The 13,841-nt window shown below is 41.1% G+C and overlaps 1 protein-coding gene across 2 annotated transcripts in view; it reads right to left on the bottom strand.

The window, feature by feature from the left end:
- LOC137651317 (zinc finger protein 729-like) overlaps window positions 1–13,841 on the bottom strand; it is a 107,137-nt gene that overhangs the window by 44,449 nt on the left and 48,847 nt on the right. For both annotated transcript variants that reach the window (XM_068384591.1, XM_068384590.1), the window contains exon 2: window positions 6,116–6,179. The gene's annotated coding sequence lies outside the window, so the exon portion shown is untranslated. The remainder of the gene's footprint in view (window positions 1–6,115; window positions 6,180–13,841) is intronic.

Genomic DNA, 13,841 nt, shown 5'->3' with positions numbered 1-13,841 from the left:
CACATTTTGCAATATATTTTTTTTAAATTGCTCTAACAGGCTTAATTTTTGTCATAGAGAGATCAGGTTGGTCTCATTCTCTTGAAAAATGCCTGAATTTTTTCAAAAAATTATCAAAAATGAAAAAAAAAATTTTATAGCATTTTTTTGCAAGGACGTACCGGTACGTCCATGGGGGTAAAGGGATGGGTTTTGTGAAACGTACCAGTACGTCCTTTGGGGGTAAAAGGGTTAATCATAAAACTTCTTCCTCCCACTCAACAACTCCCAACCACAACAAATTATCCTAATTGAGAAATAAAAGAATGCCTACTAAGCCTTTGAGGAGTCTGTCACTCACCAAATATTTTGCTTTTTTAATCAAATGAACTTTATACCATCCATTTCCTTCATCTTAGATTAGCTTTCACTCCCGCTATCTATTACTTTTTACCATTCACTACCTGCATTCCAATCTTCTTGGATTCATTACCATTCATGCAATGTATTTTAATGTGGTGTTCAAAGTGTTACCCAACAGAGAAGGTGGCCTATAGTACCGTAACGTCATCACCATTATTTCTTCTGATTATTCAAATTCTAATACTGTATCTTTTTCATTCTGGAAATAAATTTGGCTTTATTTTAGTAATAAATGGTTCAGTTTCATTTGTTTTGATGTACTAGTTTTGACATACAGCATTTGTTTTTTACTATATGGGATTGCTTTGATTATTCTAGTGAAACAAATTGATTTGAGGGCAACTTGTGATTTTTTTTATTTACCTAATGTTTGTCTATGTAGGAGTTAAGGTATTATTATCAATATGGATTCCACATATTTATATAGATGTTGAGGCTAAGACTTGAAGCTCCTTCATATCCTGCAATATCAAAGATCAGCCACTTCATTGTCCATTTTGAGGGGGGAAATGTTCTAAACTGACTTACTGTGTAACAACTAGTCAATTTATCAATGGTTTCTTTTTACACAGAGAGGAGTTTATATATACATGTTAATTGCCTCCTCGAAGTCATTCACTAGCTATTTTACTATGATCATCAAGTTCTAACTTAGCTTTGACCACTGTTAAGCACCAGGGTTTTGCTACTTACTCATTGGGCAACATGAGTAAGGTTTAATCAGATTCCTCCACTTCCCAGGTGTACTAATGAGGACGACTCCCCTGTGCAACTGTATCCATCTTCTGATGACTGTCCTACTGGCCCAGGGACAGGTATTTCATCCTTCCACGCTTCTTTCATGACTGTGCCTAAGCCTTTCTTGCATCTGTTGTAGTTTGCAAACTCACCTCTATAGGTACAAACTGATATACTATGACTTCAGGACCAAATGTGGCTAACCTCAAGTAATGGGTTTGTGAAAAAATTTAATTTTGCTTTCCAAAAATAACAATTTGTAAGTAATTTGTATTTTCCCGGTATACAAACCTGGAGCTATTCATAGGAGCCTGTAGGCTCCTATAAATAGCGGATGGTTTGTATTTACGCCGGAACAATTACAAACTATATTGCTGATTGAGGCAGTTACATATATTGTTTTCTAAAATTACAAACTGTATTGCTGATTGTGGCAGTTACAAATACCAATTTTTAATAATTATTTAATAACTATACAATACAATGCATGCTATAAGCTCTACAATAACAATCATTTATACATTAGTACAGATGACATTACTGTACAGTCATATTCAATTCATTAATACAGTACTAAACTTTACGAGTCTGGAAAATTCACCTAACTTTCTTTCCATTTTTCATAAGCTTATCAAAGTAAAGATGAAGCATAGCTACCAATGTTTAATGTTCATACATATAAAAATTCATTACATATAAAACATCCATACCTGAAAGCTAACACATCACTCATCTGAAAACTGACAAAATATACAATTTCATGAGGGTTACTCTTAATGCTGCATCGTAAAATGCGGATGCATAAAACTCATTCCTCCAAACTGAGGAACTTGTTCAACAATCAGCGTACCATCGGCAGAGCTGATCTCTTGTCTATTAGGCATGACCATCTGTTTTTGGCTATCATCAACCACTATCCCTTGTTGGTTTTTCATTTCGCCACGAATTGAACGCTGATGGAAATACCCCTTTTGACGTTTGTTACGAGCAAAGTTTTCTGACCATGTATCTTCGCGATTCACTCCATGGACCATTATAAGGTGTTTGTTACGTTTACCTCTATCATTGAACTGCTTTGAACAAAAGTTACAATAGAAAAATTCTCTCTCCATATGCTTTCTTTTCGTATGGGAAGACTGATCACATTTCCTTTTGAAAGTTGCATCACAATATAAACATTTATAAACTTTTGTACTATGAACATATATACGATGCTGCCTTAACTGGTGATATTTCTTGAACTTTAATTGGCACAATTCACACTCATACTCATTATCAACATGCTCTTCAGTAAAGTGACATTTCAGTGACTGGCAATCAAAGAATTTCATATCGCACATATTACAAGCATAATTTCTAGAGTGAGAATGCATCTTCTTATGATGCACACCAATGTACTTAGACGATACCATCTTCCCACATACTTCACACTGAACATGCTGATTAAAGTTTTTACCATGCTTCATTTCCATATGCTTCTTGTAATCTTCCTTGTTTGCAGACTGGAATATACATAACTTGCAATTATATTCGTAATATGACTGATTTTCTGCTTGAACGTGCTTTTCGATGGTATGTAATCTAAGAGCTGGAGTTCCAATAACTCTATAACCACAAAACTGGCATTCAACTAATACAGAATCATAATCTAACTGTGCCTCTTCACATTCTTCGTGTGATGATCGCTTGTGTTCCAGAAGCTTTATAAGATCTGAAAATTTATTTTGGCCACATATATTACAAGAAAATTTCAATTTTTTCCATAGTCTTTTTGGCTTGTATGACCTAACATTATCGCAAGACTCTAAAGAAGTTAATGTATCTACCTTATAACGACTGGCTTCAGTCTGATCTCGCTTCAACAATACAACGATATCCATATGGCTTAGTTCAATATGCTCAAGCAGAGATCCCTCAATGAATATGTGGCATAAGTTACACACCACACCAATCTGAGCAACTCTTTCATCTACGTGTAAATGTTCAAGATTGCCAGCTGTCATGACACTACTGCAGCTCTGTACAATTTCATGACCTCCAGCATCTTGTCTTCTGATCATACTCGCGGCAGAATCGTCAATGTGCTCTGCAGACAAATGTGCACCATCTGTTGTGACCATGCTACTATCAATAACATACTCATGGGGAATTGGAACTGAAGATAAGGAACTTTCATCAATGGCAATTTTATGATACGTAATAATGTGGTTTGACAGATTTTTACCTTCAAAATCTAATTTGCATGCAGGACATTTAACTTTTTCTTCCACTTTATTCTTTGAAACAACTTCTTTCAGCTTCTTTAAAATGGCTTGTTTCAAAGCAAACTGATATGTATACCTTATCCAGTGCTTTGTTACTTTGTGATCTGATTCACAATGGTCCTCCCAATTGCTTAAACCTGCACAGCTCGTACCACAAAGCTCACACATCCGCATTCTCAGATCACACGACCTAACATTCTGTTTTTTCTTTTTCTTCTTAGCATCTTTTTTAAATATAACATTGCTCGGAATGATCTCAATTTCATCCTTTTCCTCATCATAATTTTCAACACTTTCAACATTACAGAGATCTTCAACATTCTTTAGAAGCTTACTTTTCTTTGTGAGTTTTGGCCACATTTTCTTCATACATGTTCCTATTGTGACAAAATTTTGGAAAACCTTATCTCCTTCCAAGACTACTGAGTGACACTGCCAACAAACATCAACTGTGACCAGGCTGCCAAGATCTATACCAGAAGACTTTAAATTAACTCCAAAATAATGTAAAAGGCTAATCGGACTCAAAAAACTTGACGGTAATGGAACGTGTAGTCTCATGGTCATTACCGTGACCTCTCCGGCTAAAGGCTCTTCACAAAGAAAGCAACATTCCTCTTGTATCACCGTCAAATCCCCTTCCTGCACTTCTATAAAATCTTGTTTCGCTTGGTATCTTGAGTCAGAAGTGAAGTTGGTGACATCACATTCATCCTCTTCCTCAGACTCTAAAGTAAAACCTCCATCATCTGAATCTAAGGCCTCGAGTCTTCTAAAAGCTGCCACTTTACATATATCGAGAAATGACTTGTTCTCTGAAGCTTGATGGAAGGCATCATCTGATTCATTATCAGAACTATCCCAGTAATTTTTAGAGTATGGATTACCTTTCATTTTACCTTTTCTTCCTCTGCCAGTATTTGACACTATATATACATTCTCTTTTGTCATAGCCTCCAAATCTCTTTTTCTTGTCACACTTTGCAGTGTGATTATGTTAAAATTCTTCACTATATAAATACTGTAGAACTTTCAACTGATCCTAAAACATTGGTATTTTAACTAGCTAACTATCGACGATACATTTTCCCACATTTCTATCTATCCTTTCCATTAGATATTTTAATGTTCTCATCACTGCCGTTCGTAGCTGAAGAGATGCTCGAAGGAATCCACGCACCACAGCAGACACCTTTTAAAAACAAATACAGTACATGTAAGAATGGTTTGATACATAAAAGCATGTTTTTTTAAAGTAGGATACTTCAGTTTGCCCCTCTTATGCTTACGCTATCACAAACAAAAATCTAGATTACAGTACAAGTTTGTACATAGATATGTACGGTATAATTTTTTTGTCAGCTGTCAGTAAAGGAAAATAAAAGTCACAATGAACTACACCAGAATAAACATAAAGCATTATGGAAAGAAAAGAAATAATTAAAAAAGGAATCATCTCTGACCTAAAAAGCCTTAGAGCAAGCCCAGGGGATCAGAGAACATTTTAAATGGGAGCAAACTGAAGACTCCTAATTATCAAAACATGATGGTATCATGCTCAAACCAAACATGTAATATATTTGTTTTGAAATACACACATTGAAGTCGCGACTTATGAGAGCCTTTGTAACTAAATACATATAGATACAAATACAAACACCCTACTAGCAACTCTAAGGCTGTTTTCATCAGAGATATGTTGTGCTTTTACATATAAAAAATAATGTAAAATAACACAAATTTTAAAATTAATTTGTATTTTTCCTAACCATAAATACAAGAGAACTTTAATAGGAGTATGATTTCAGCAAAGGTAGTGTGACCTTCACTTTGACCTTAACTTAGGATTCGCCCAAAAGTAAAACTGTCGTGTTGTTTACGTTTCCCCGCCAATAACAATGAATGAAAAAATAAGGAACGAACGCATTTATACACACAACTGATAACTTACGATACTAGTAGCTTATAGAGAACTACTGTATGTGATATGATTTCAGCAACGGTAGTGTGACTTTCACTTTGACCTTAACTTAGGATTCGCCCAAAAGTAAAACTGTCGTGTTGTTTACGTTTCCCCGCCAATAACAATGAATGAAAAAATAAGGAACGAATGCATTTATACACACAACTGATAACTTACGATACTAGTAGCTTATAGAGAACTATGTGAAAACTGTGGGAGTCTATAACATATTGGTATTTCTACAATATTCATTACAAGATGTTTTGAATAAGCTTGTAAAATAAGCTGACAGTATTTACATTTTCTCAAATTGGCTTCTTATGGTGAACGCTACAACACAATCCAGACAAGTCTGATTACCTGGATTTGGTCTGTCCATTGTTGCGAGGTTCTACTGTACATAGTTTAAAGTTGAACAACCATTTCCAACTAAGACAAAATCATACCCCTATTAACAGGGGATGGTTTGTATTTGTACAGGAGCAAACCAAACTCTATTCAATACACAGTAGAATAAATGAGCCTTCTACAACAAATCCACAATAAAATATAGATCCAACACTATGCTTCAAAATTAGGTTTAATCTTCAGTGCATGATGCATCTAACATAATTTTCACCCAAAACAAAAATCTATAAAAGAAAGTGCCAAGTAAATACTATGCAATTAAGTATGACTCAGTTCAAATAACCCTCAATTTTTCTAATTGACATGGAAATTAAAACTAAACGAGGAGAGGAACACGTACCTTTCTATAACATCAGGAAAAATCTCTGAATTCTCCCAAGCAACTTGCTGTGCTGCTAACTGATCTGAAAAATATCAAAACATTTTTAATATGGAGTTTTTATGATAAAACAAAGTTTTATGAATACTTACCTGGCAGTTATATATATATAGCTGAGTCTCCGACTTCGGCAGAATTTAATCAAAAATCGCGGCAACCGCCTTGTGGTGGTTGTGTGGTTAGATGGTTAACAACCCTTACAGGGTGGTACCTGGAATCATTCCAGTTTTCTGTTCCTCAGATTATCTTTGCCCGACCTGTCTCCTGAGGGGAGGTGGGTGGGCTTTAAAATATATATATAACTGCCAGGTAAGTATTCATAAAACTTTGTTTTATCATAAAAACTCCATTTTTATGAATAGTACTTACCTGGCAGTTATATATATATAGCTGATTCACACATTTGGAGGAGAGAAACAGACAGAAAAACATAGTTGGGGAAACAACAAAAGAGTTGTAGGAGAAAAAACACCTTGATTCCTTACCTGCTAAGGTAGCTGACTTCAAAGGTTACTGCCTCTAGAGTCACTTTCCCTTAGGAGTGTTCAGCCAGGAGTAGACCTGCTACACTGCAAACAACTCAATCGAGTCTGTCAAAAGGGTAGGACCAACAACTTGACTAGACTTCAGAAACTACCTTCGCCCCATATAATAAAAAAGAACTTGCTACCTTACTAAAACTAACCATCTAACCTTGCAGAAATAGATATAAGCTATCTATCTGGACTGAGGAAACCGTACCACAAGACGAGGACCTCAGACAACCATAAAAAACACAAACTTATATACATGTACACAAACTAAGGTTGAGGGGGGGTAGTAACTCCTTTGCCTAATAAAGAAGCCGCAGCTACATATGGGCCCAAGGTATAACACTTGTCATAGTCCACTCTTAGCTCTCTGAGGTAATGAGAAGTGAAGACAGAGTTGCTCCTCCAGAACGTTGCGTCCATGATCTGCCTAACTGACATATTTTTCCGGTATGCCAGAGAGGTAGCAATGGCTCTTACTTTGTGAGCCCGTACTTTCAACAGGGCGAAGTTTTCTTCCTCACATAAGAGGTGGGCTTCCCTAATAGTTTCCCTCAGGAAAAAGGACAAAGCGTTCTTTGACAGGGTTTTTTGAGGATCCTTCACCGAACACCATAACGAATTGGATGCACCCCTCACGTTATTAGTGTGGGCCAAATAAGCCTTGAGAGCCCTAACCGGGCAGAGGAGGCTTTCCTGTTCCTGACCCACTAGGTTCGTGAGGTTAGGGACTTCAAAAGTCCTGGGCCAGGGTTTCGAAGGGTTCTTGTTCTTGGTGAGAAAGTCGAACCTTAAGGCACAAACCGCTCCATTTTGATTGAAGCCTACACGCTTCTTGATTGCCTGGACCTCGCTGACCCTTCTGGCAGTCGCTAGAGTCAAAAGGAAGAGGGTTTTCTTAGTCACATCTCGAAGAGAGGCTTGCGAGATAGGCTCAAATTTCTTGGAGCACAGAAACTTAAACACCACATCCAGGTTCCAAGATGGGGGTCTTAACTGTACCTGCTTCGTCGTCTCAAAGGACCTAACGAGGTCCTGCAAATCTTTATTCTGAGACAACTCTAAGCCTCTATGCCTAAAGACGGTTGAGAGCATGCTCCTGTATCCTTTAATGGTAGATACAGCCAGCTTAGCATCCTGCCTGAGGTACAAAACAAAGTCTGCAATCTGGCTTAGAGAGGTAGAGGACGAGGAAACCTTGTGCCTCTTGCACCAAGCTCTAAAGGTCTCCCACTTTGACTGGTAGACTCTTTGTGACAAGATCCTCCTTGCTCTGGCAATAGCTTTCGCCGCTTGTGCCGAAAAGCCTCGAGATCTAACGAGCTTCTCGACAGTCTGAAGGCAGTCAGATTGAGAGCGAGGGGGTTTTGATGAAATCTCTCGAAGTGGGGTTGTCTGAGAAGATCTGGACTTGCCGGGAGCCTTCTTGGAACGTCCATCAGCATGCCTACCACTTAGGTGAACCATTCCCTTGCAGGCCAGAATGGAGCCACTAGGATCATTCGTCCCGAATCGAGGAGAGCGAATTTTCTGACAACCAGATTGATGATCTTGAACGGGGGAAAGGCATACATGTCCAACCATGTCCAATCCATCAAGAAGGCGTCCACTGCAACAGCTTCCTCGTCCGGGACTAGGGAGCAGTAGTTGGGGATCCTCTTGTTCAAACTGGAGGCGAAAAGGTCTATTACAGGTCTGCCCCACAACTTCCAGAGGCTCTGACAGACATGCGGGTTGAGAGTCCACTCTGTGGGAAGAACTTGTCCCCTCCTGCTGAGCATGTCTGCCCTGATGTTTCTCTGCCCTTGAAGAAACCTCGTCAACAGCTGAGTCTTGTTCTCGTTCGCCCAAAGGAGAAGCTCTCTCACTGTTGTGAACAGAGAGAGGGAGTGAGTTCCCCCTTGTTTCCTTATGTACGCGAGAGCTGTGGTGTTGTCTGAATTGATCTCCACAGTCTTTCCTGACACCGAGGTTTTGAAGGCCTTTAGCCCTAACAAAATGGCCACCAATTCCTTCCTGTTGATATGCCAACTGATCTGACTCCCTTCCCAAATACCTGAGACCTCTTTGTTCCCTAGTGTTGCTCCCCAGCCTGACTCGGACGCGTCTGAGAATAACACTAGGTCGGGGTTCTTCTTGTACAAGGAGATCCCTTTTCCCAACAGAGCTGGGTCCAGCCACCACATCAAAAGATCCTTGATCTTTGTCGGTATAGGAAAAGAAAAGGAGTCCTCCTGGATCTTTCTGTTCCAAACCTTTGCGAGGAAGTGTTGCAGAGGCCTTAGGTGAAGTTTCCCCAACGGGACAAACTGCTCTGGGGAGGATAGAGTTCCCAGCAGACTCATCCACTCCTTCGCTGAGCATTCCTGTTTCTTTAAAAATTCTTTGACTTTGTCTAGGCACCTGGTCTGCCTCTCCTGGGAGGGAGAAGCCCGAAAAAGAACTGAATTCAGAACTATCCCCAAATAGAGAATAGTCTGATTCGGCTCGGTCTGAGACTTCTCCCAGTTGACGATGAGTCCCAGGTCCTGAGTCATCGCATATGTCTTCAGTAGGTCCTCCAGACATTTTTCTTTCAACTGTGATCGGATCAGCCAGTCATCTAGATAGAAGGATACCCTTATCCCCTCCTGGTGTAACCAGCCTGCCACATTCGCCATAAGTCTGGTGAAAACTTGGGGAGCTGTGCTGAGACCGAAGCAAAGTGCCCTCAATTGGAAGCACTTGCCCTGGAACACAAATCTCAGATATCTCCTTGAAGACGGATGAATGGGGACGTGAAAATAAGCGTCCTGCAGGTCGAGAGATACCATCCAGTCGCCTGGACGTACTGCAGCCAGCACTGACTGAGTCGTCTCCATGGAGAACTTTGTTTTCTCCACGAACGCGTTCAGAGAGCTGACATCTAGGACTGGTCTCCATCCACCAGAGTTCTTGGGAACCAGAAATAGGCGATTGTAAAAGCCTGGGGAGGTAAGGTCTTGAACTGGCTCTATTGCTCCCTTGACCAACATATGGTCGACTAGCTCCAGAAGAGCCTCTCGTTTCCCCGCGTCGGTGTACTGAGCCACTAAGGCTAGGGGAGTGTCTGAGAGAGGCGGTTTCTTTAAAAAGGGGATCTTGTAACCTTCCTTGACGATCGAGAGAGACCAGGTGTCTGCCCCTCTCCTTTTCCAAGACTGCCAAAAATGAGACAGTCTTACCCCTACTGTTGTCTGGAGGACTTCCATCTCATTTTTTGGATCGGGGCCTAAACGCACCTCTGCTGGTCCTTGGCCCTGACTCTTGTCTTCTCCCCCTAAAATCCGCTCTCGAGGAGGCCCTGCCCCGAAAGGGCTGTTGAAACTTCTTCTCTTCCTTCTTCAGAGGAGCAGGAGCAACAGGTAAGGTTTTCCTAGCAGACCGAGACAAAAGGTCCTGAGTAGCCTTCTGTGCCAGAGAAAGGGAGATATCTCTGACCAGAGCTTCAGGAAGGAGATGACGTGAAAAAGGGGCGTAAAGCAGCTCCGACTTCTGGGCAACAGTCACAGATCTAGAGGTGAAGGAGCACAAAAGGGCCCTCTTCTTTAAGACCCCTGCTGAGAAAAGGGAAGCCAATTCATTCGCCCCATCCCTTAGAGCTTTGTCCATGCAGGACATGATACTCGTCAGGTCCTTCGTGTCCTCCAGGAGTTCAGTCTTCCTGGCCAGAGTCCTGAGAGACCAGTCCAGGAAGCTAAAAACCTAGAAAACCCTGAAAATTCCCTTGACGAGGTGATCAAGCTCCGACATGGACCACATCACCTTGGCAGAGTTTAAAGCATGCCTTCTTGCCGAGTCCACAAGAGCTGAGAAGTCACCTTGGGAGGAGGCAGGCACTCCTAACCCTAAAAGTTCCCGTCTCATACCACATACCGGCCTTGGAAGCGAGTCGAGATGGTGGGAAAGAAAAGGTGGTCTTGACAGCTTGTCTCCGTTCCTTCATCCAATCATCCACCTTAGCGAGAGCTTTCCTGGCTGAAATTGAAAGTTTCATTTTGATGAAGGCCGAAGACTTTGTAGCTTTCTTCCAGGTAAATTGAGACTGAGGAGAACGAGGGGCCGAAGGTTGAAATTCCTCCCCATAAAGTTCCAAAAGAGAGCGAGATAGAACCTTATACAGTAATCACTAGTAGAGTCGGCAGGTTTTTCTTCCTCTTCCAAAATATCTTCGAGGTCCTGCTCAAGGATAACATCTTGAAGAGTTGGGCTGCAAGCAGTCTGGCACCGAGAGTTGTTTGTATCCTGGCGCCGAGCGCTGCTAACATCCTATCGGCGAGAAGCGGTATCGTCACGATGACGAGAAACGAAATCGTCCTGATATGGCAGGCTGCTTTCGTCCTGAAAATGCAGGCTGCCTTCGTCTTGAAAATGCAGACTGCATTCGTCCTGTTTCCTAAAAAACGATGCGGTAACGTCCTGGCGTTTCGAATGAAAAACGGAATCGTCCTGGCACTGAGAACGAGAGGCAGTATCGTCCTGGCGCCGAGAGCGGGAGGAAGTAACTTCCTGACATCGTGCCGATGAGGAGGGTGTGCGTTGTCGTACGACCGACGAAGTGCGCAGAGGTTTCTTGGGAGAGATACTCTGCTGGTTCTCGCGGTTCCGAAGGAGGCAGTTGTCGTACGGCTTGTTTGGGAGCGCTAGCAGAAGAAGCAGGGAGTTTAGCAGGATTAACTGGGCTAAGGACTCTCTGTTTCGTCCTCTTAACAGGAACAACATCGAAATCGTCTTCCGAAGGATCAGGTTCTCGAACCGGGAGAGGGAGAGCGAGACTGCACATCCCGGTTCCACCTTCTCTTCGTTGGTCTTGATTCGTAACGCCAATTACGTCTGGGAGAAGGATCAGGTGAAGACACAAACGTATCCGACACGCCTTTTCTATGGCGGTCAAGAGCAGCCTGGGAGGTCGCAACAGGACTGTCTGAGGCGACGACTGACCGAGGATAAGCACCTCTCACCCCCTTTCGGCTTTCGACGTACCTTCTCCCTTGGTCCTGGAAGCTTGGTAGAGGTCTAGACCTAGGGGTATGACAGATTAGATCAGCCGCCACCTCCACTGCACTTTCACAAGCACTAATTTCACTTACACCCTTACCTTTAAAGGCCTCATATAGAGTGCTTTCAATGACGTCACTGGGAATCTCCGGCGGCCATGCTGGAGGACATACAAAGCGAAAACATGGCAGCTGCTACAGCGAATATGGACAATGAGAGCGACTTTGTCAAACAATTGTCGGGTGATTATAAGCGTTTTTACAAGCAGAAACTCGATCTAATTGATGGCCTAGATCCATACCAGATGCAGAATTCATTCAGTCAAAATATTGAGGATTTTCCCAGTATTTCATACATTGATATGGTGAACTACTTGGTACTGTCGGCCAACCCAGAACATGAGTGGGCATACATTTCCATTGAATAATCTGCTTCCAGAATTTGTTGTTTTTCCCTTTAATGCTTTTAAGTCCAAAATTAGATAAACACTGGGCCGATGAAGAGAGTGTTTATAATTATAATGCTAATATTGATCATTTAGCCTAACCTTGTGCATTATAATTTTTTAATGTTAAAATGTATGTAAAAGTTTTGCATTACAATGTCAAATCTTTATCAGTTCATGCCTAACCATTGTGTTTGTGTTTGGTTACAAATGCTATAAAATCTTATATACATATAAACGTATGATGGACAAACTCTATTGTAATGCTCTTGGATGATCGCTTTGCCTCCTTGCAATTAAATGCACAAGTTTAATTATTTTTTTTTATCTTTCATATATAAGCTGAAGACCCCTTCGGGTTAAACCAGCTTTCAGATATTATTATTATTATTTATAATCAATGTTTATTCATCACATAGGCCTGTATGTCTGCACAATTTAATACACAAATTAAAATAAATATAAATATACACTTAATTATATATAGGCATGAGCACCTTGACGAAATAGAGAAGGTAAGTAGCCTTTGTTATTATAGCCCCACACACACTACACACTGAACTGACGATGATACTTGTGAAGGTCACCCATGCGATCGGATATAGCATGTTTACACAAGAATAATGATACTTTTAGGGCCTAGCCGAGACTAACCTGATATGAAATGATCAGAACAGATACGTGTGTAGGGTAGTGAGGCTTCACGAAGATCGGCCCGTGATATTCTGGTCAACCACAAGTCACGTTTGCGCTTGGATAATTCTTCTGTATCCTTGTCCTGATTCTGAATAACTGCCGGTATGCGGTAGAAACTCTTGCCATCTCTTTCTCCTCGATTCCCACAGCCAACAATAGCGCAAAAACTGGGCATTGTGTGAATGAGAATGTAATGAGATGGCGACAGTTCAACTTACAGCTATTCACTGAACACGACGACACGTCTTTGTATGCCCTCCAAGATGGCGGACCGGAAGTTTGATGACGTATAATGAAAGGACTCTATTGAGCTTTAATGGCCTCTAACTCAGCAGCTATCCTAGCATACCGAGGGTCATCCGTAGGCACAGGTCCTGTAGAAGGGGCATGAGTTACTACATTCGGGGAAGGAATAACTTCCAAAGAGGTTACAATTAAAGGGTCAATAGATAAATCTAAGCTAGCTTCACTAGCAGACTTTGGCTTTGATTTAGCTCTCCTAGCTCTATCAACTTCAAGTTTGCGCACATAGCGCTTCATAGCTAACCAATTATCATCATTTAAACCCTCGCATTTCTTGCACCTATTATCTAGGGCACATTCAAACCCCCTGCAACCCATACAGATAGTGTGAGGGTCAACCGACACTTTCGGTAACCTCACCTTGCAAATATCATTCGCACATATACGAATATGAATTTTTTCACTCATGATAATAAAGCAAAAAAGACAAAAAACAAAAACAAACACGATTTCCAAATCCCAACACAGTGTACTTCACCAAAAACGAAGTTCAAAAAAGCGATGAAGGGAAAGCGATCCGAATAAACTCTAAATGGCGGACCAACGATGTTGTCGATCCGGCCGGCAGAGATAATCTGAGGAACAGAAAACGGGAATGATTCCAGGTACCACCCTGTAAGGATTGTTAACCATCTAACCACACAACCACCACAAGGCGGTTGCCGCGATTTTCGATTAAATTCTGCCGAAGTCGGAG

The sequence above is a fragment of the Palaemon carinicauda genome, chromosome 12 (assembly GCF_036898095.1).
Source record: "Palaemon carinicauda isolate YSFRI2023 chromosome 12, ASM3689809v2, whole genome shotgun sequence".
Taxonomy (NCBI): Eukaryota; Metazoa; Arthropoda; class Malacostraca; order Decapoda; family Palaemonidae; genus Palaemon; species Palaemon carinicauda.
The sequence above is the reverse complement of the archived record's forward strand: the minus strand, read 5'-3'. Positions and strand labels throughout refer to the sequence as shown.